The sequence below is a fragment of the Oncorhynchus masou genome, unplaced genomic scaffold (assembly GCF_036934945.1).
Source record: "Oncorhynchus masou masou isolate Uvic2021 unplaced genomic scaffold, UVic_Omas_1.1 unplaced_scaffold_4353, whole genome shotgun sequence".
Taxonomy (NCBI): Eukaryota; Metazoa; Chordata; class Actinopteri; order Salmoniformes; family Salmonidae; genus Oncorhynchus; species Oncorhynchus masou.
The window spans coordinates 1-22,965 of NW_027010745.1; the positions used below are offsets into that span (position 1 = coordinate 1).

A 22,965-nucleotide genomic window follows, 5' to 3' on the forward strand; every position below is an offset into this window, starting at 1 on the left:
CTGGGTTAACCGATATTGTGGCTTGAGCAATAGGGAATATGTTGATTTTAAAATGAGCGACGGTCTCCTTCCTCTCTCCCTAAGCATACTGATGCTTCACACTCCTCACCCTCTCCAGCCAGATAAACGCCAGGGACGGTGCTGGTCAGACCCCATTACACCTGGCGTGTGAGCGGGGGGAAGTGGCGTGTGTCAGAGAGCTGCTGGAGGAGTGCCAGGCTCGCACCGACATCAAAGACAAGAACGGGGAGACGCCAATGCATTGTGCCGCCAAGCAGGACTCTGCTACTATTATACAGGTGACACACACACACACACACACACACAGAGAGTCGTGTACAGTTAATCTTGTGGGGGGACACAATTCAGTCCCATTCAAAATCCGGTGTAACCCTAAACCTAACCCGTACTCTTACCCTAACCTTAACCCTTAATGTAATTCTAACACTTATTCTAACCTTAACCCTAAACACTTAACCCTAGCATTTGACCTCGTGGGGACTAACAAAATGTCCCCAGTTGGTGAAATTGTTTGTTTACCAGTGAAACACCTCTACAGTGAGTATCCAAAACATTAAGAACACCTGCTCTTTCCATGACATAGCTTTCACCTGGTCCGTCTATGATCCCTCGTTGAAGTGGATTTAACAAGTGACATCAATCAGTGTAGATGAATGGGAGGAGACAGGTTAAAGAAGAATGTTGAAGCCTTGAGACAGTTGAGACATGGGTTGTGTCTGTGTCATTCAGAGGATGAATGGGCAGACAAAATATTTAACTGGGTATGTTAGTTGCCAGGCACACTGGTTTGTGTCAATGGGGGTGGGCAACTCAATATTAGGAAGGTGTTCCTAATGTTTGGTATACTCAGTAAGACGCCCATGCACTGTGCTGTCAAACAGGACTCAAGTGTGTGTGTGTGTGTGTGTGTGTACAAAGAGATCCCATGCACTGTAACAAGTTCCAGTTTGTACCTGTACCAATATGACGTAGACACTGCATTACATGGGAACAGGGCAGGGAACAGGGCAGGCTGGCCTGAGTGGAGTTGCCAACAACCCGGTTTCCAGGGATACAGCTATTTTCAACCCAGCTTCCTTTTTCTACTGAAAATGTGTGAACTCCGCTCAGGCGTTTGTCTCATGCCTGCTACGTCAGGTTAATGGCAGGCTAACATCAACCAGGCAGCGGGTGGTTGTCACAGGTATCCAGTCTCAGAAAGGGGACATTGACACTACTGCGAAGGCAAGGCAGGGCTGTGCTAGTTCTTTTAGTCCAGTACTCATTAGTCCACACTGTAGCAAAAGAGAGTTTCTCGTTGGACAGATTCAGCTAGGTCCCTGCCTGTTTTGGCCTGTTTTCTTCTTCTGTTTGATTGCTATTGAATGCAACCCTGCTCTGCAGTGTACGTGTTGAAGTATTAGAGCTCTCGGTGTCTCCGATCCGTGTGTCCCAGATACTCTGCTGCAGCCCGGGGCCCAGAACTGTCAGGACAGGGACAGGACCCGGCTGCTGTTATACAGGTCAGACTGAGGACCCTGGGTCACCTCTCTATAGCTGTTAGGACACAACGCTGTCTGTTCCCTGCATTCAGTTTAGCCACAAGACTGCTGCAGTACTTCCGCTATTCCTTCCTTCCTTCTTTCTTTTAAATGGGGCCTCAGCCTGGTGTTTCAGCCTGGGGGTTCAGCCTGGGGGTTCAGCCTGGGGCTTCAGCCTGGGGGTTCAGCCTGGGGCTTCAGCCTGGGGGTTCAGCCTGGGGCTTCAGCCTGGGGGTTCAGCCTGGGGCTTCAGCCTGGGGCTTCAGCCTGGGGCTTCAGCCTGGGGCTTCAGCCTGGGGCTTCAGCCTGGGGCTTCAGCCTGGGGCTTCAGCCTGGGGGTTCAGCCTGGGGTTTCAGCCTGGGGCTTCAGCCTGGGGTTTCAGCCTGGGGCTTCAGCCTGGGGTTTCAGCCTGGGGTTTCAGCCTGGTGTTTCAGCCTGGGGTTTCAGCCTGGGGCTTCAGCCTGGGGCTTCAGCCTGGGGTTTCAGCCTGGGGCTTCAGCCTGGTGTTTCAGCCTGGGGCTTCAGCCTGGCGTTTCAGCCTGGGGTTTCAGCCTGGGGTTTCAGCCTGGGGTTTCAGCCTGGAGTTTCAGCCTGGGGTTTCAGCCTGGGGTTTCAGCCTGGGGTTTCAGCCTGGGGTTTCAGCCTGGGGTTTCAGCCTGGGGTTTCAGCCTGGGGTTTCAGCCTGGTGTTTCAGCCTGGAGTTTCAGCCTGGGGTTTCAGCCTGGGGTTTCAGCCTGGAGTTTCAGCCTGGGGTTTCAGCCTGGGGTTTCAGCCTGGGGTTTCAGCCTGGGGTTTCAGCCTGGGGTTTCAGCCTGGGGTTTCAGCCTGGGGTTTCAGCCTGGGGCCTCAGCCTGGGGCTTCAGCCTGGGGCTTCAATACACATTTGGGAGGGAATAGTCACGATCTCACTCGCAGTTAAACATGCAATGTTTATTCACTTTTTCAAGTTAAAAACATGTATTGATGGCCTTCATCAGAAACGTATACATTGCAATTAAAATGTCGAAATTACAGCAAGGTCCCTATTAAAATGTGTCTGCTTTTGGTCTCTCTCCCTCCTGTAGGCGCTGTGCAGTAGGATGTGTGCGGGGGTGAATGAGCTGAACGGGGCGGGGGAGACGCCCCTCCATGTTTCTTGTCGCCTTGGGAGGGTAGAGGCCGTGAACGCACTCCTGGGGGGAGGAGCCCGCTGTGACATCATCGGGAGCAGTGGCTACCCAATCCACGCCGCCATGAAGTACAGTGAGAAGAGGTGAGGGCTGATTGGCTCTTTCATTAGCTAAGGGAGAATGGAGAACACTTATTGGTGGTAGAGTGGTGAGCGGAGATTTGCCCGTCCCAAATCTACCCCATAGCTCCTGATTTCCCCATAGTGTTTGCAGATGTGAAGGCGCTGGATAGGTCAAACAAGATTCCACTACATTGTTTACAATTCTCTCACTCTTCTTTCTACCTCTCTTCCTCCTCTCCTGCTCTCTTCCTCCTCTCCTGCTCTCTTCCTCCCTCTCCTGCTCTCTTCCTCTCCTGCTCTCTCCCTCCTCTCCTGCTCTCTCCCTCCTCTCTCTCTCTCCCTCCTCTCCTGCTCTCCCTCCTCTCCTGCTCTCTCTCCCTCCTCTCCTGCTCTCTCCTCCTCTCCTGCTCTTTCCGCTCCCTCTCCTGCTCTCTCGCTCCTCTCCTCTCTCTCGCTCCTCTCCTGCTCTTCTCGCTCCTCTCCTGCTCTCTCGCTCCTCTCCTGCTCTCTCGCTCCTCTCCTGCTCTCTCCCTCCTCTCCTGCTCTCTCGCTCCTCTCCTGCTCTCTCGCTCCTCTCCTGCTCTCTCGCTCCTCTCCTGCTCTCTCGCTCCTCTCCTGCTCTCTCGCTCCTCTCCTGCTCTCTCGCTCCTCTCCTGCTCTCTCGCTCGCTCTCTTCCTCCTCTCCTGCTCTCTCCCTGCTCTCCCTCCTCTCTTCTTCCTCTCTCCTGCTCGCTCTCTCCCTCCTCTCCTGCTCGCTCTCTCCCTCCTCTCCTGCTCGCTTCTCTCCCTCCTCTCCTGCCGCTCTCTCCTCCTCTCCTGCTCGCTCTCTCCCTCCTCTCCTGCTCGCTCTCTCCCTCCTCTCCTGCTCGCTCTCTCCCTCCTCTCCTGCTCGCTCTCTCCCTCCTCTCCTGCTCGCTCTCTCCCTCCTCTCCTGCTCTCTCGCTCCTCTCCTGCTCTCTCGCTCGCTCTCTTCCTCCTCTCCTGCTCTCTCCCTGCTCTCTCCCTCCTCTCCTGCTCTCTCCCTCCTCTCCTGCTCTCTCCCTCCTCTCCTGCTCTCTCGCTCCTCTCCTGCTCTCTCGCTCCTCTCCTGCTCTCTCGCTCCTCTCCTGCTCGCCGCGCTCGCTCCTCTTCCCTCCTCTCCTGCTCTTTCCTGCTCTCTTCCTGCTCTCTCCTGCTCTTCTTCCTCTCTCCTGCTCTCTTCTTCCTCTCCTGCTCTCTCCTGCTCTCTTCCTGCTCTCTTCTTCCTCTCCTGCTCGCTCTCTCTCTCTCCCTCCCCCTCTCCCTCCTCTCCTGCTCTCTCCTCCTCTCTTCTTCCTCTCCTGCTCGCTCTCTCTCTCTCCCTCCCCCTCTCCCTCCAGTTGTGCTGAGGCTGTCCTGGATGCAGACCCAGGTCAGCTACAGGTAGAAGATGCCGTCTATGGAGGAACCCCCCTACACTGGTGCAAGACTGCAGAGGGTAGGCGGACACTTTACAATGACAAGACTGCAGAGGTAGAGGGGACACAATGACAAGACTGCAGAGAGTAGAGGGGGACATTACACAGTAACAGACTGCAGAGGTAGGGGACGCTACAATGACAAGACTGCAGAGGTAGAGGGGGACGCTACAATGACGCTTTTCACCCAAAATGAGTTGTGATAAATATTTTAATTGTCCCTCCATGATAATATCGGTGGAACTTTGCATCTGTTTCCGTCCGTTCGTACCTACTAACATGCTTACCAGGGTTTCCATTTACCGACATTTGGCCGATGTAAAAACGATAAATAAATGTTTTGCCTGACAAATTGTCTGTCTATTTAATTTGGCTAATTGTGTAAAAAGAAAATGCTACAATTTTTTTAAATATCTCAATTGGTAATTGAAATGCACCTCCTGTTCACCATTCCAGTGCATAGGACACAGTAGGCAGGCTATCAGTGTGTCACCCACCACTTTACAATGAGCTGGAGGCAGCATGCATTTTGAAAACGCCGTTGTTTGAAACCTGAACGTTTTACTTCATATTATGAGGCATGTCCCACCTTGCTTCAAAGTAGCCTAGTCAAAATCCCACCAAAAGCAGAAGCAAATATGTTATAAAGTCTTTCCCCATTGAAACTAGCGTTTCTCTCCTGTTCCATAGGTTTTTGACGGTTCGTTGTCCAGAAGCCAGGGCCACATTAGTCATACTAGAAACTCTTCTAGTGTTTTACCAACATAACGCTGTATTGGCTGCTTCATTATAGGAGCAGCACGTTATGTTACGGTCAATTACCATCATGGAGATGTGACTTCTGTCACTCTGAGCATTGTGGGTGGACGCCCTACTGGGTCTCTTCCCTAACGGAAACCCTGGTACGTACCTTAGTCTCAGACACCACTCGCCTGATTTATTTGACTTTTTTTAAAACAAAACTCTGGTGAATGATGCGTCTTGCCATGGAGATCCGGCATTTGATAAACTACACTGAGTGGGCCAAGGGGGCGCTGTATCATTCTGTGGGGGACAACATGTTGTTGCTAGTTAAACGTACTGAAACCTGAAGTACCTACTTGTTTCTATGTATCAAGTTATGGTCAAACGGATATTATTTACAAGTCTGTGTTGAACATGGCTATCATGCTTTCCCTCCCTCCCTCCCCCCTACTTCTCCCCCCTTTCTCTACCTATTCCCCTCCCTCCTCTAGATGTGTCGTACGCTGCTGGAACGAGGTTGCTTGGTGAACTACCTCAGTAAGACAGGGGAGAGTGCACTGCACGTCCTGACCAAGAGGGGGCGCTTCGATGCTTCCATGGTGCTGCTCACACACGGGGGGGAACCCAACCTCAAGGGTCAGGATGGGAACACAGCCCTGCATCTGGCTATGAAGGTATGTGGTGTGTGTGTGTGTGTTTCACACAGAGAGGAAACATGGCCCTGCCTCTGGCTATGAAGGTAGGGTGTGTGTGTGTGTTTCACACAGAGAGGAAACACAGCCCTGCATCTGGCTATGAAGGTATGTGGTGTGTGTGTGTGTGTTTCACACAGAGAGGAAACATGGCCCTGCCTCTGGCTATGAAGGTAGGGTGTGTGTGTGTGTGTGTTTCACACAGAGGAAACATGGCCCTGCCTCTGGCAATGAAGGTAGGGTGTGTGTGTGTGTGTTTCACACAGAGAGGAAACATGGCCCTGCCTCTGGCTATGAAGGTAGGGTGTGTGTGTGTGTGTGTGTGTGTGTGTGTGTGTGTTTCACACAGAGAGGAAACAAGGCCCTGGCTATGAAGGTAGGGTGTGTGTGTGTGTTTCACACAGAGAGGAAACACGGCCCTGCATCTGGCTATGAAGGTAGGGTGTGTGTGTGTGTTTCCGCTACAGAGGAAGCCATGGCCCTGCCTCTGGCAATGAAGGTAGGGTGTGTGTGTGTTTGTGTGTGTGTTTCACACAGAGAGGAAATGGGCGGCCTGCTCCTCTTGGCAATGAAGGCAGGGTGTGATTGTGTGTGTGTTTCACACAGAGGAACATGGCCCTGCCTCTGGCAATGAAGGTAGGGTGTGTTTGTGTGTGTGTTTCACACAGAGAGGAAACACGGCCCTGCCTCTGGCTATGAAGGTAGGGTGTGTGTGTGTGTTTCACACAGAGGAAACAGGTCTGCCCTGGCAATGAAGGTAGGGTGTGTGTGTGTTTGTGTGTGTGTTTCACACAGAGAGGAAACATGGCCCTGGCAATGAAGGTAGGGTGTGTGTGTGTGTTTGTGTTCACACAGAGAGGAAACACGGCCCTGCCTCTGGCATCTGGCTAATGAAGGTAGGGTGTGTGTGTGTTTGTGTGTGTGTTTCACACAGAGAGAAAACATGGCCCTGCCTCTGGCAATGAAGGTAGGGGTGTGTGTGTGTGTGTGTGTGTGTTTCACACAGAGAGGAACACGGCCCTGTCTGGCTTTCACACAGAGAGGAACACGGCCCTGCATCTGGCTATGAAGGTTGTGTGTGTGTGTGTGCTTCTGGCCCTGCCTGGCAATGAAGGTAGGGTGTGATTGTGTGTGTGTTTCACACAGAGGAAAACATGGCCCTGCCTCTGGCAATGAAGGTAGGGTGTGTTTGTGTGTGTTTCACACAGAGAGGAAACACGCCCTTGCCTCTGGCTATGAAGGTAGGGGTGTGTGTGTGTGTTTCACACAGAGGAAACATGGCCCTGCCTCTGGCAATGAAGGTAGGGTGTGTGTGTGTTGTGTGTGTGTTTCACATGAGGAAACATGGTCCTGCCTCTGGCAATGAAGGTAGGGTGTGTGTGTGTTTGTGTGTGTTTCACACAGAGAGGAAAACACGCCCTGCCTCTGGCTATGAAGGTAGGTGTGTGTGTGTGTTTCACACAGAGGAAACATGGCCCTGCCTCTGGCAATGAAGGTAGGGTGTGTGTGTGTTTGTGTGTGTGTTTCACACAGAGAGGAAACACGGCCCTGCCTCTGGCTATGAAGGTAGGGTGTGTGTGTGTGTGTGTGTGTGTGTGTTTCACACAGAGAGGAAACACGGCCCTGCATCTGGCTATGAAGGTTGTGTGTGTGTGTGTGTGTTTCACACAGAGGAAACATGGCCCTGCCTCTGGCAATGAAGGTAGGGTGTGTGTGTGTTTGTGTGTGTGTTTCACACAGAGAGGAAACACGGCCCTGCATCTGGCTATGAAGGTTGTGTGTGTGTGTGTGTGTTTCACACAGAGGAAACATGGCCCTGCCTCTGGCAATGAAGGTAGGGTGTGTGTGTGTTTGTGTGTGTTTCACACAGAGAGGAAACACGGCCCTGCCTCTGGCTATGAAGGTAGGGTGTGTGTGTGTGTTTCACACAGAGGAAACATGGCCCTGCCTCTGGCAATGAAGGTAGGGTGTGTGTGTGTTTGTGTGTGTGTTTCACACAGAGGAAACATGGTCCTGCCTCTGGCAATGAAGGTAGGGTGTGTGTGTGTTTGTGTGTGTTTCACACAGAGAGGAAACACGGCCCTGCCTCTGGCTATGAAGGTAGGGTGTGTGTGTGTGTTTCACACAGAGGAAACATGGCCCTGCCTCTGGCAATGAAGGTAGGGTGTGTGTGTGTTTGTGTGTGTGTTTCACACAGAGAGGAAACACGGCCCTGCCTCTGGCTATGAAGGTAGGGTGTGTGTGTGTGTGTTTCACACAGAGAGGAAACACGGCCCTGCATCTGGCAATGAAGGTTGTGTGTGTGTGTTACACACAGAGAGGTAACACGGCCCTGCATCTGGCTATGAAGGTTGTGTGTGTGTGTGTGTGTGTGTTTCACACAGAGGAAACATGGCCCTGCCTCTGGCAATGAAGGTAGGGTGTGTGTGTGTTTGTGTGTGTGTTTCACACAGAGAGGAAACACGGCCCTGCATCTGGCTATGAAGGTTGTGTGTGTGTGTTCCACACAGAGAGGAAACAAGGCCCTGCCTCGGGCTATGAAGGTAGGGAGGGTGTGTTTGTTGCACTCAGTGGGAGTTTAATGCTTCGGTAACCTTCCTCTTTATCTCAAACATATGAATCCTCTCAACAATATGACAAATGATTAGGGGTACGGTCTAGGGTTAGATGGGAATGACTAGGGGTACGGTCTAGGGTTAGATGGGAATGATTAGGGGTACGGTCTAGGGTTAGATGGGAATGACTAGGGGTACGGTCTAGGGTTAGACGGGAATGATTAGGGGTACGGTCTAGGGTTAGATGGGAATGACTAGGGGTACGGTCTAGGGTTAGACGGGAATGATTAGGGGTACGGTCTAGGGTTAGATGGGAATGACTAGGGGTACGGTCTAGGGTTAGACGGAATGATTAGGGGTACGGTTTAGGGTTAGATGGGAATGACTAGGGGTACGGTTTAGGGTTAGATGGGAATGACTAGGGGTACGGTCTAGGGTTAGACGGGAATGATTAGGGGTACGGTTTAGGGTTAGATGGGAATGACTAGGGGTACGGTTTAGGGTTAGATGGGAATGACTAGGGGTACGGTCTAGGGTTAGACGGGAATGATTAGGGGTACGGTCTAGGGTTAGATGGGAATGACTAGAGTCGGTCTAGGGTTAGACCCGGGAATGATTAGGGGTACGGTCTAGGGTTAGATGGGAATGACTAGGGGTACGGTCTAGGGTTAGATGGGAATGACTAGGGGTACGGTCTAGGGTTAGATGGGAATGACTAGGGGTACGGTCTAGGGTTAGACGGGAATGACTAGGGTACGGTCTAGGGTTAGATGGGAATGATTAGGGGTACGGTCTAGGGTTAGATGGGAATGACTAGGGGTACGGTCTAGGGTTAGATGGGAATGACTAGAGGTGCGGTCTAGGGTTAGATGGGAATGATTAGAGTACGGTCTAGGGTTAGATGGGAATGACTAGGTACGGTCTAGGGTTAGATGGGAATGATTAGGGGTACGGTCTAGGGTTAGATGGGAATGACTAGGGGTACGGTCTAGGGTTAGAAGGGAATGATTAGGGGTTGAAGCTTATTAGGGGTACGGTCTAGGGTTAGATGGGAATGATTAGGGTACGGTCTAGGGTTAGATGGGAATTATTAGGGGTACGGTCTAGGGTTAGATGGGAATGATTAGGGGTACGGTCTAGGGTTAGATGGGAATGATTAGGGGTACGGTCTAGGGTTAGATGGGAATTATTAGGGGTACGGTCTAGGGTTAGATGGGAATGACTAGGGGTACGGTCTATTGTTAGATGGGAATGACTAGGGGTACGGTCTAGGGTTAGATGGGAATGATTAGGGGTACGGTCTAGGGTTAGATGGGAATGACTAGGGGTACGGTCTAGGGTTAGATGGGAATGACTAGGGGTACGGTCTAGGGTTAGATGGGAATGATTAGGGGTACGGTCTAGGGTTAGACGGAATGACTAGGTACGGTCTAGGGTTAGATGGGAATGATTGGTACGGTCTAGGGTTAGATGGGAATGACTAGGGTTACGGTCTAGGGTTAGATGGGAATGACTAGGGGTACGGTCTAGGGTTAGATGGGAATGACTAGGGGTACGGTCTAGGGTTAGATGGGAATGATTGGGGTACGGTCTAGGGTTAGATGGGAATGACTAGGGGTACGGTCTATTGTTAGATGGGAATGACTAGGGGTACGGTCTAGGGTTAGATGGGAATGACTAGGGGTACGGTCTAGGGTTAGATGGGAATGACTAGGGGTACGGTCTAGGGTTAGATGGGAATGACTAGGGTACGGTCTAGGGTTAGATGGAATGACTAGGGAGTGCGGTCTAGGGTTAGATGGGAATGACTAGGGGTAGGTCTAGGGTTAGATGGGAATGACTAGGGGTACGGTCTAGGGTTAGATGGGAATGACTAGGGGTACTCTAGGGTTAGATGGGAATGACTAGGGGTACGGTCTAGAGATGAATGACTAGGGGTACGGTCTAGGGTTAGATGGGAATGACTAGGGGTACGGTCTAGGGTTAGATGGGAATGACTAGGGGTACGGTCTAGGGTTAGATGGGAATGACTAGGGGTACGGTCTAGGGTTAGATGGGAATGATTAGGGTTAGATGGAATGACTAGGGGTGCGGTCTAGGGTTAGATGGGAATGACTAGGGGTTAGATGGGAATGACTAGGTCGGTCTAGGGTTAGATGGGAATGACTAGGGGTACGGTCTAGGGTTAGATGGGAATGACTAGGGAGTACGGTCTAGGGTTAGATGGGAATGACTAGGGGTACGGTCTAGGGTTAGATGGGAATGATTAGGGGTTAGATGGGAATGACTAGGGGTACGGTCTAGGGTTAGATGGGAATGACTAGGGGTTAGATGGGAATGACTAGGTCTCTAGGGTTAGATGGGAATGATAGGGGTACGGTCTAGGGTTAGATGGGAATGATTAGGGGTACGGTCTAGGGTTAGATTATTAGGGGTACGGTCTAGGGTTAGATGGGAATGACTAGGGGTTCTATTGTTAGATGGGAATGACTAGGGAGTACGGTCTAGGGTTAGATGGGAATGACTAGGGAGTGCGGTCTAGGGTTAGATGGGAATGACTAGGGGTACGGTCTAAGGTTAGATGGGAATGACTAGGGGTACTCTAGGGTTAGATGGGAATGACTAGGGGTACGGTCTATTGTTAGATGGGAATGACTAGGGGTACGGTCTATTGTTAGATGGGAATGATTAGGGGTACGGTCTAGGGTTAGATGGGAATGACTGGGGGTACGGTCTAGGGTTAGACGGGAATGACTAGGGGTACGGTCTAGGGTTAGATGGGAATGACTAGGTGCGGTCTAGGGTTAGATGGGAATGACTAGGGGTACGGTCTAGGGTTAGATGGGAATGACTAGGAATGCGGTCTAGGGTTAGATGGGAATGACTAGGAGTACGGTCTAGGGTTAGATGGGAATGACTAGGGGTACGGTCTAGGGTTAGATGGGAATGACTAGGTCTCTAGGGTTAGATGGGAATGACTAGGGGTACGGTCTAGGGTTAGATGGGAATGACTAGGGTACGGTCTAGGGTTAGATGGGAATGACTAGAGGTACGGTCTAGGGTTAGATGGGAATGACTAGGGGTACGGTCTAGGGTTAGATGGGAATGATTAGGGGTTAGATGGGAATGACTAGGTCTCTAGGGTTAGATGGGAATGACTAGGGGTTAGATGGGAATGACTAGGGGTACGGTCTAGGGTTAGATGGGAATGACTAGGGGTACGGTCTAGGGTTAGACGGGAATTATTAGGGGTACGGTCTAGGGTTAGATGGGAATGACTAGGGGGTTACGGTCTATTGTTAGATGGGAATGACTAGGGGTACGGTCTAGGGTTAGATGGGAATGACTAGGGAGGTACGGTCTAGGGTTAGATGGGAATGACTGGGGTACGGTCTAGGGTTAGACGGGAATGACTAGGGTACGGTCTAGGGTTAGATGGGAATGACTAGGGGTACGGTCTAGGGTTAGACGGGAATGACTAGGGGTACGGTCTGGGTTAGATGGGAATGACTAGACGGTCTAGGGTTAGATGGGAATGATTAGGGGTACGGTCTAGGGTTAGATGGGAATGACTAGGTACGGTCTAGGGTTAGATGGGAATGACTAGGGGTACGGTCTAGGGTTAGATGGGAATGACTAGGGGTACGGTCTAGGGTTAGATGGGAATGACTAGGGGTACGGTCTAGGGTTAGATGGGAATGATTAGGGGTTAGATGGGAATGACTAGGGGTACGGTCTAGGGTTAGATGGGAATGACTAGGGGTTAGATGGGAATGACTAGGGGTACGGTCTAGGGTTAGATGGGAATGACTAGGGGTACGGTCTAGGGTTAGACGGGAATTATTAGGGGTACGGTCTAGGGTTAGATGGGAATGACTAGGGGTACGGTCTATTGTTAGATGGGAATGACTAGGGGTACGGTCTAGGGTTAGATGGGAATGACTAGGGGTACGGTCTAGGGTTAGATGGGAATGACTGGGGGTACGGTCTAGGGTTAGACGGGAATGACTAGGGGTACGGTCTAGGGTTAGATGGGAATGACTAGGGGTACGGTCTAGGGTTAGATGGGAATGACTAGGGAGTACGGTCTGGGTTGGAGATGGGAATGACTAGGGAGTACGGTCTAGGGTTAGATGGGAATGATTAGGGGTACGGTCTAGGGTTAGATGGGAATGACTAGAAGTACGGTCTAGGGTTAGATGGGAATGACTAGGGGTACGGTCTAGGGTTAGATGGGAATGACTAGGGGTACGGTCTAGGGTTAGATGGGAATGACTAGAGAGTGCGGTCTAGGGTTAGATGGGAATGATTAGGGGTTAGATGGGAATGACTAGGGGTACGGTCTAGGGTTAGATGGGAATGATTAGGGAGTGCGGTCTAGGGTTAGATGGGAATGACTGGGGGTACGGTCTAGGGTTAGATGGGAATGATTAGGGAGTGCGGTCTAGGGTTAGATGGGAATGACTTAGGGGGTTAGATGGGAATGATTAGGGGTACGGTCTAGGGTTAGACGGGAATGACTAGGGGTACGGTCTAGGGTTAGATGGGAATGATTAGGGGTACGGTCTAGGGTTAGATGGGAATGACTGGGGGTACGGTCTGGGGTTAGATGGGAATGACTGGGGTACGGTCTAGGGTTAGATGGGAATGACTAGGGGTACGGTCTAGGGTTAGATGGGAATGACTAGGGGTGCGGTCTAGTGTTAGATGGGAATGACTAGGGGAGTAGGTCTAGGGTTAGATGGGAATGATTAGGGGTACGGTCTATTGTTAAGACGGGAATGATTAGGGAATCGGTCTAGGGTTAGATGGGAATGACTAGGGGTACGGTCTAGGGTTAGATGGGAATGACTAGGGGTAGGGTCTAGGGTTAGATGGGAATGACTAGGGGAGTACGGTCTAGGGTTAGATGGGAATGATTAGGGGTTAGATGGGAATGATTAGGGGTACGGTCTAGGGTTAGATGGGAATGATTAGGGGTTAGATGGGAATGATTAGGGGTACGGTCTAGGGTTAGATGGGAATGATTAGGGGTACGGTCTAGGGTTAGATGGGAATGATTAGGGGTACGGTCTAGGGTTAGATGGGAATGACTAGGGGTACGGTCTAGGGTTAGATGGGAATGACTAGGGGTAGGTCTAGGGTTAGATGGGAATGATTAGGGGGTACGGTCTAGGGTTAGATGGGAATGACTAGGTACGGTCTAGGGTTAGATGGGAATGATTAGGGGTTAGATGGGAATGATTAGGGGTCGGTCTAGGGTTAGATGGGAATGACTAGGGGTACGGTCTAGGGTTAGATGGGAATGACTAGGGTACGGTCTAGGGTTAGACGGGGAATGATTAGGGGTACGGTCTAGGGTTAGATGGGAATGACTAGGGGTACGGTCTGGGTTAGATGGGAATGATTAGGGGTTAGATGGGAATGATTGAGTCGGTCTAGGGTTAGACGGGAATGACTAGGGGTACGGTCTAGGGTTAGATGGGAATGATTAGGTGCGGTCTAGGGTTAGATGGGAATGACTGGGGGTACGGTCTAGGGTTAGATGGGAATGACTGGGGTACGGTCTAGGGTTAGATGGGAATGACTAGGGGTACGGTCTAGGGTTAGATGGGAATGACTAGGTCTACGGTCTAGGGTTAGATGGGAATGACTAGGGGTACGGTCTAGGGTTAGATGGGAATGATTAGGGGTACGGTCTATTGTTAGACGGGAATGATTAGGGGTACGGTCTAGGGTTAGATGGGAATGACTAGGGGTACGGTCTAGGGTTAGATGGGAATGACTAGGGGTAGGGTCTAGGGTTAGATGGGAATGACTAGGGGTACGGTCTAGGGTTAGATGGGAATGATTAGGGGTTAGATGGGAATGATTAGGGGTACGGTCTAGGGTTAGATGGGAATGATTAGGGGTTAGATGGGAATGATTAGGGTACGGTCTAGGGTTAGATGGGAATGATTAGGGTACGGTCTAGGGTTAGATGGGAATGATTAGGGGTACGGTCTAGGGTTAGATGGGAATGACTAGGGGTACGGTCTAGGGTTAGATGGGAATGATTAGGGGTTAGATGGGAATGATTAGGGTACGGTCTAGGGTTAGATGGGAATGATTAGGGGTTAGATGGGAATGATTAGGGGTACGGTCTAGGGTTAGATGGGAATGATTAGGGGTACGGTCTAGGGTTAGATGGGAATGATTAGGGGTACGGTCTAGGTTAGATGGGAATGACTAGGGGTACGGTCTAGGGTTAGATGGGAATGACTAGGGGTACGGTCTAGGGTTAGACGGGAATGATTAGGGGTACGGTCTAGGGTTAGATGGGAATGATTAGGGGTACGGTCTAGGGTTAGATGGGAATGACTAGGGGTACGGTCTAGGGTTAGATGGGAATGATTAGGGGTACGGTCTAGGGTTAGATGGGAATGATTAGGGGTACGGTCTAGGGTTAGATGGGAATGACTAGGGGTACGGTCTAGGGTTAGATGGGAATGACTAGGGGTACGGTCTAGGGTTAGATGGGAATGATTAGGGGTACGGTCTAGGGTTATAATTTGGACACTACATAGTCCCTTTCCATACATGACCCCTTGTTTTTCTTTCTGACCCCTCCTTCCCCTCCTTGACCTTTACTCTCTGACCCCTGCTGTTTCGCTATTTCCAGATGGACCACATGGAACTGATCAAGGCTCTGATTGTGTTTGGAGCCGACGTGGAGATACACAATGACCTGGGAGAGACTCCCGGATTGATAGCAGCACGCACTAGTAAAGGTGAGTGGGAAGAAAGAGAGGAGGGAGGGAAAAAGGAGGATGGGGGAGAGGGTGAGACACCCGGACTCCAAGCATCACTCACTAGTAAAGGTGAGAGGGATTGGGGGGAGGGGTCGAGAGGGAAGGGAATAGAGTAGGTGGATGGAGGGATAGAGTGAGCAAAGGGAAGGAAGGAATGAATGGGTGGATAGAGGGAGTGATAGAGTGAGGGAAGGAAGAAATGAATGAATGAATGAATGAATGGGTGGATGGATTATTGAAAGGTAGAGGAGAGTTAGTTCCTTGCTGCCTTTATAAAGCGGTGACGTCACAAGCCAGCAGATGAATGAATCCATCACAACAACAATCTCACGTTGATGTGGATATTAATGAATTCAAAAGCATGTGTTATTGTGCATGAAATAGCATGTATATGTTAAGGCTGTGTGAACATTAATATAACATTGACTACAGTATATTGTATTCATTGATCACGTGAACTTTGCTCATTGCTTGATGACATTGATTAATCAGCTGTTTGTAATGTGCTGAGATGATCATAGGCCTTCCGCTCGAGGGTGGGTCCTTCCGCTCGAGGGTGGGTCAAATTGCGGGGGACTTTCTGGGAATGACAATTTCCTGTTTTCTTTTCCACCAACACTTGTTTTGTCATCCACTGTCACTTAGGAAGCCAGCAGCCTGAGACGTGTTGCTAGCTAAGCTAACGTTTGTAAAGCTAGCGAGGTAGCTGAAAATTATAGCTGGAAAAGCTTAGCTTGCTACCAAAGAGCTTGCTAAGACTATGTATATACAATCAAAGAAATATATAATGTTATTTCAGAACATTATCAGTGGTTTATAGCATTAATATAGCTAATGAAAGCTAATCAGTGCTGGATGTTTGTTGCTCTTAGCTAGCACACGGACAATCAGTAGCATAATGCAGTAGTGAGGCATGAGACAAATTACCAACATAGTTGGATCCATCATTTATTTTTACATTACACAATGTACGTCAGCCCTCGAATGCTAGTTAGTTAACGTTAGCTTGCAAGTCAGAATTGAAACAAGCTAATTAACGTGAGCAAGCAGGGATTTTAGCTAGCAGGTCGTGTTGAAAGCCCAGCTCGTCCTATCAAACCCGTCGCCTGGTGTTAATTTTGAAGTTATTGTCCATGTCAATCAACCCCTCTGTTGTGGTTTCCATAGTAATACATTTATATAGTTTTTATTGATTGATAAAGTCTCAATACAAAAGAATACATGTTACTTATGTCTTTCTATGGAAACTATGCGTGTTGTTCAAATCTGCATGTGTGTCAGTGTGAATGTCTGTATGATCTGTTTGACCACTCCTGTCTCTCCATCTGTCGCTCTCTGCAACTGACTGTTTGTGAAATTGAATAATGCTTTGCTAAAGTTAATTTTGCTCTCTCTCTTCCCTCTCTCGACCTACTCTTTCACTCTTGTTCTCTCTCTTAACCTCCACCTATCTACCTCTTTCTCTCACTCTCCATCCCTTCACCCCCCCTCTCTTTCTCCCCTCTCTCCTCTCTCTTCTTCTCTCCCCTCTCCTCTCTCTCTCTCTTCTTCCTGCCTGTCATTGTGTGTGCATGTCTCTAACCCCGTGGCTTGGTGTGTTGATTGACTGAAGGCTCCAACAGAAAGGTGCTACTGGACATGCTGTGTAGTGTAGGGGTACAGCGGTGCGCCCCCACCCTCCTCCCCCCTCAACTCCCATCCTCCCCCCAAGAAGGCTGCTTCGTCACCAGGCATAGGTAAAGCCCCCCATCCTCAATCCCAAATGTCTCTCTGACCGTTCTCCTCCTGGGACCATATGTATCAAGCATCTCAGAGTAGGAGTGATCTGATCATAATGAGTTTGATAGAGGGGATCTGCTCCAAGATCAGCACTCCTACTCTGAGATGCTTTATGAATACAGGCCCTGATACCATTTAATCTTTCACCCGAACTGACCCCAACTCCCATACCCCAGAACCTCCCTCCTTCTCTCTTCTCTGACCCCAACCCCCATACCCCAGAACCTCCCTCCTTCTCTCTTCTCTGACCCCAACCCCCATACACCAGAACCTCCCTCCTTCTCTCTTCTCTGACCCCAACTCCCATACACCACCCCAGAACCTCCCTCCTTCTCTCTTCTCTGACCCCAACCCCCATACCCAGAACCCTCCCTCCTTCTCTCTTCTCTGACCCCAACCCCCATACACCAGAACCACCCTCCTTCTCTCTTCTCTGACCCCAACCCCATACACCAGAACCACCCTCCTTCTCTCTTCTCTCTCTTCTCTGACCCCAACCCCCATACACCAGAACCACCCCTCCTTCTCTCTTCTCTCTGACCCCAACCCCCATACCCCAGAACCTCCCTCCTTCTCTCTTCTCTGACCCCAACCCCCATACACCAGAACCACCCTCCTTCTCTCTTCTCTGACCCCAACCCCCATACACCAGAACCACCATCCTTCTCTCTTCTCTGACCCCAACCCCCATACACCAGAACCACCCTACTTCTCTCTTCTCTTCTCTTCTCTGACCCCAACCCCCATACCCCAGAACCTCCCTCCTTCTCTCTTCTCTGACCCCAACCCCCATACACCAGAACCTCCCTCCTTCTCTCTTCTCTGACCCCAACCCCCATACCCCAGAACCTCCCTCCTTCTCTCTTCTCTGACCCCAACCCCCATACACAGAACCACCCTCCTTCTCTCTTCTCTGACCCCAACCCCCATACACCAGAACCTCCCTCCTTCTCTGACCCCAACCCCCAGAACCACCCTCTTCTCTCTGACCCCAACCCCCATACCCCACCCAGAACCTCCCTCCTTCTCTCTTCTCTGACCCCAACCCCCATACCCCAGAACCTCCCTCCTTCTCTCTTCTCTGACCCCAACCCCCATACACCAGAACCTCCCTCCTTCTCTCTTCTCTGACCCTCCTTCTCTCTTCTCTGACCCCAACCCCCATACACCAGAACCTCCCTCCTTCTCTCTTCTCTGACCCCATACACCAGAACCACCCTCCCTCTCTCTTCTCTGACCCCAACCCCCATACACCAGAACCACCCTCCTCTCTTCTCTTCTCTGACCCCAACCCCAACCCCCATACACCAGAACCTCCCTCTCTCTTCTATGGCCCCTCCTTTATCTGATGGTGTTTTATCCTTTCTTTCATCCCCTCTTTTGTTTACTCTCTTCGTTACTGAAGTGTCCCTCTCCTCTCTCCGGTATCGTGATCCTCCTTATGGTCTTCCCCTTTTGAAGACGTTCTCCTTTTCTTTCTTTCTCTCTTTTTCTCACTTTTTTCTTTTTCCTCCCTTACTTCGTCAGTCCTTTCAAACATTCATCTGCTTTGTTTTTAATTCATCCTTCCCTCTGCTATCGCTCCATGTTTGTATTCATCCCTCTCATCTCTCCCTGCATTTTGAGTTATTCTGCTACTTCTCCCCTCTTCTCTCTTCCCACTTCTCTCACTCCTTTCCCCCCCAGGCTCATCCCCTTCCCTCTGTCCCTCTCTTCCATTCCACTGCGCTCCTATTGGTTGATTAGACCTGGGTCCTTGTCTGTGATTGGCCGATAGGGTTCGGGACATCATGCACGTTGCGGCGGCGGTGGGTGCGATGAGTCGCGGCCGGGAGAAGTGGACGGGTTCAAAACAGGAAGCAGGAAGTACGTTTCTGTGTATTTTATTTTGGTTATTTAGAAATTTATCAGTTTTTTTCTTAATTCAACGTACTGCTGATCTGTGTGATTCTTAGGTTGGTTGATTAATTATAACACCAGTTTGAATGAATAGTCAAGTGTACAATATAGACAAATGACTTATATATTGTCTGAATGGCTTGTTCCTCTTTCTCCTGCTGTGTAAGAGTCCCTCTAATGGCCTCCTCTCTCCTCTAGGATAGACAGACTGCTGTGTAAGAGTCCCTCTAATGGCCTCCTCTCTCCTCTAGGATAGACAGACTGCTGTGTAAGAGTCCCTCTAATGGCCTCCTCTCCTCTAGGATAGACAGACTGCTGTGTAAGAGTCCCTCTAATGGCCTCCTCTCCTCTAGGATAGACAGACTGCTGTGTCTGGATGGAGGGGGCATTAAAGGCTTGGTTCTGATCCAGTTGTTAATCTCCCTGGAGAAAGAGGCAGGCAGGCCCATCAAGGAACTCTTTGACTGGGTTTCTGGGACCAGCACAGGGGGCATACTGGCCCTGGCTATCGTCCATGGTGAGATGTTACTGCTTGTGTATTATGAGTGTCTGTGTGCAGAGAAACTCATATGGTGTTATGTATGTGTTTTATATAGTTGATGTGGTCCTCAATATTTTTAATGGATTGTTTTTCTTCATACAAAGTTGTCCCTAACTTCTTAAAGAGCAGCCTTGAACCGTAGATCCTTTCCACATTGAAAGTGTTTGTTTGTGAGATGCTGTCGTACCTTTCCAGGTAAGGATATGGAGTATCTGCGATGCCTCTACTTCCGTATGAAGGAGCAGGTGTTCAAAGGGTCGCGACCCTACGAGTCGGCCCCTCTGGAGGACTTCCTGAAGAAAGAGTTGTTGAAAACACCATGATGACAGACGTACGGCACCCCAGGTAACCATGGCAACACTCTGGCTTTGTCTGATTGGTCAATTCCGGGTACTGCTGTAATACTAACACTATTTCATTAGTTTCAATTGTATTTTCATTGGCTATGAATGTGCGTTTTCTCTCATCCTGAGGTTTCCTTTGTCTCTCTAATATTGTCTCTGTGTTTCTCTGTCTCTGTGTGTTTTCTCTGTCTCTGTGTGTGTTTCTCTGTCTCTCTCCACAGGGTGATGGTAACCAGTGTGCTGGCAGACAGACATCCAGGAGAGCTCCATCTCTTTTAGGAACTATGACCCCCTTCCCTGCCCAGAGAACGCCCCTACGCTGGCACAGCCACCTTCCTTCCACTCACCATACCACAAGGTAACAGAGTGGGGGGCAGGCTGTGTTTGTGTTCTACCTCAGTGTGTGTGAAGTGATAATGGCCATGTACTGTTATAATCTGCACCCGGCACAGCCAGAAGAGGCCTGACCCCTCAGAGCCTGGTTTCTTCCTAGGTTCCTGCCTTTCTAGGGAGTTCTTCCTAGCCACCGTGCTTCTACATCTGCATTGCTTGCTGTTTGGGGTTTTAGGATGGGTTTCTGTATAAGCATGTTGTGACATCTGCTGATGTAGAAAGGGCTTTATAAATACATTCGATTGATAATGATCGCCCTGTGGTCTGAGTGTCGGTGTTTGGAGTGTGTTTCAGGGCCAGCTGTGTTTCCATCTGGTGGTGGTATGAGTGTGTGTGTGTGTTGTTGTTTCAGGATGGGAGGATGAGGATGTGTTGATAGTTGGATACACTCAGGAACCTGCTAAAAAACGTAGGAAGGTGACCGACCAAGGTGTGTGTGTGTATGTGTTTGTCTGTGTGTTTGGTCTCTGTTGTGTGTGTCGTGTGTGTGTGTGTGATGCCTGTTCTCTCTGAGTGGAGGTGAAAGGGTCACAGTGAAGATGCTTGGTGAATCTGCTCTCACACCTCACCAATTTCACTTGAACTTTTTTCATCATAAATCATGATTTTGTCTGATTGATTGGTTGACTTGATGCTTAGCCCCAACCCTCTTGGCCTATCAGAGCAGGTCGTGTGGAGAGCCGCCCGTTCCAGTGGCGCCGCCCCCACCTACTTCCGACCAATGGGGCGGTTTCTGGACGGAGGGTTGCTGGCCAATAACCCGACACTGGATGCCATGACTGAGATCCACCAATACAACAAATCCCTGAAAGCAGAGGTGTGACTCCAAGAAGTTCCATCTGAAATGTTCCTTTTGTACTGACTCGTCTGTTTAACTTTTCTGTCTCTCTCTCTCTCTGTTTATTTTGAATGTAGGGGCGTGGCCTAGAGGTGCAGCGTCTTGGTGTGGTGGTTTCTTTAGGGACAGGTAATAGCTTTATATTGGTATATTATAATATATAGAGATCATATGGATGTGTATATTATATTTATTAGGACAGGTAATAGCTTTATATTGGTATATTATAATATGTAGAGATCATATGGATGTGTATATTATATTTATTAGGACAGGTAGAGCTTTATATTGGTATATAATAATATGTAGAGATCATATGGATGTGTATATTATATTTATTGGAACAAGTAGAGCTTTATATTGGTATATAATAATATGTAGAGATCATATGGATGTGTATATTATATTTATTAGGACAGGTAATAGCTTTATATTGGTATATAATAATATGTAGAGATCATATGGATGTGTATATTATATTTATTAGGACAGGTAATAGCTTTATTGGTATATAATAATATGTAGAGATCATATGGATGTGTATATTATATTTATTAGGACAGGTAATAGCTTTATATTGGTATATTGTAATATGTAGAGATCATATGGATGTGTATATTATTACATTGGGACAGGTATTAGCTTTATATTGGTATATTATAATATGTAGAGATCATATGGATGTGTATATTATTACATTGGGACAGGTATTAGCTTTATATTGGTATATTATAATATGTAGAGATCATATGGATGTGTATATTATTACATTGGGACAGGTAATAGCTTTATATTGGTATATTATAATATGTAGAGATCATATGGATGTGTATATTATTACATTGGGACAGGTAATAGCTTTATATTGGTATATTATAATATGTAGTTAGCATATGGATGTGTATATTATATTTATTAGGACAGGTAGAGCTTTATATTGGTATATTATAATATGTAGAGATCATATGGATGTGTATATTATATTTATTAGGACAGGTAGAGCTTTATATTGGTATATTATAATATGTAGAGATCATATGGATGTGTATATTATATTTATTAGGACAGGTAATAGCTTTATATTGGTATATTATAATATGTAGAGATCACATGGTTGTGTATATTATATTTATTGGGACAGGTAGAGCTTTATATTGGTATATAATAATATGTAGAGATCATATGGATGTGTATATTATTACATTGGGACAGGTAGAGCTTTATATTGGTATATTATAATATGTAGAGATCATATGGATGTGTATATTATATTTATTAGGACAGGTAATAGCTTTTATATTGGATATTATAATATGTATCATATGGATGTGTATATTATTACATTGGGACAGGTAGAGCTTTATATTGGTATATAATAATATGTAGAGATCATATGGATGTGTATATTATATTTATTAGGACAGGTAATAGCTTTATATTGGTATATTATAATATGTAGAGGTCATATGGATGTGTATATTATTACATTGGGACAGGTAGAGCTTTATATTGGTATATAATAATATGTAGAGATCATATGGATGTGTATATTATATTTATTAGGACAGGTAATAGCTTTATATTGGTATATTATAATATGTAGAGATCATATGGATGTGTATATTATTACATTGGGACAGGTAGAGCTTTATATTGGTATATAATAATATGTAGAGATCATATGGATGTGTATATTATTACATTGGGACAGGTAAGCCTCCCCAGGTAGTGGTGAACTCTGTAGACGTGTTCAGACCCTCCAACCCTCTGGAACTGGCCAAGAGCTTTGTAGGCGCCAAGGAGCTGGGCAAGATGCTGGTGGACTGCGTGAGTTGGTTTAACGATTGGTTGATTTGATTTATTGAGGGACCTTTTATCCTGCATAGTTAAATGTTTGAATTAGTGAAACGTAGGTGACACTGATAGTAATTCACATTTTAAAAATCTTCACATTTTCATTCAACATTTCCACTCTGAAACCAATGTCCTCGTGGTCCCTGTATGTAGAGGTCCCTGTGTTATTACTCATCTGCAACACACTGATCTCCTGTCTCTCTCTCTCCCTCCTTCTGTCTGTCAGTGTACAGACTCTGATGGTTGTGCTGTGGACAGGGCCCGGTCCTGGTGTGAGATGACTGATACTGTCTACCACAGGTCAGTCTGACACTAACCTCGTCATA

The 22,965-nt window shown here is 48.4% G+C and overlaps 1 pseudogene; it reads left to right on the forward strand.

Moving 5' to 3' along the window:
- Positions 1 to 118: 118 nt before the first annotated feature.
- Positions 119 to 22,965, forward strand: part of LOC135535035 (85/88 kDa calcium-independent phospholipase A2-like) — a 28,841-nt pseudogene continuing 5,994 nt past the window's right edge.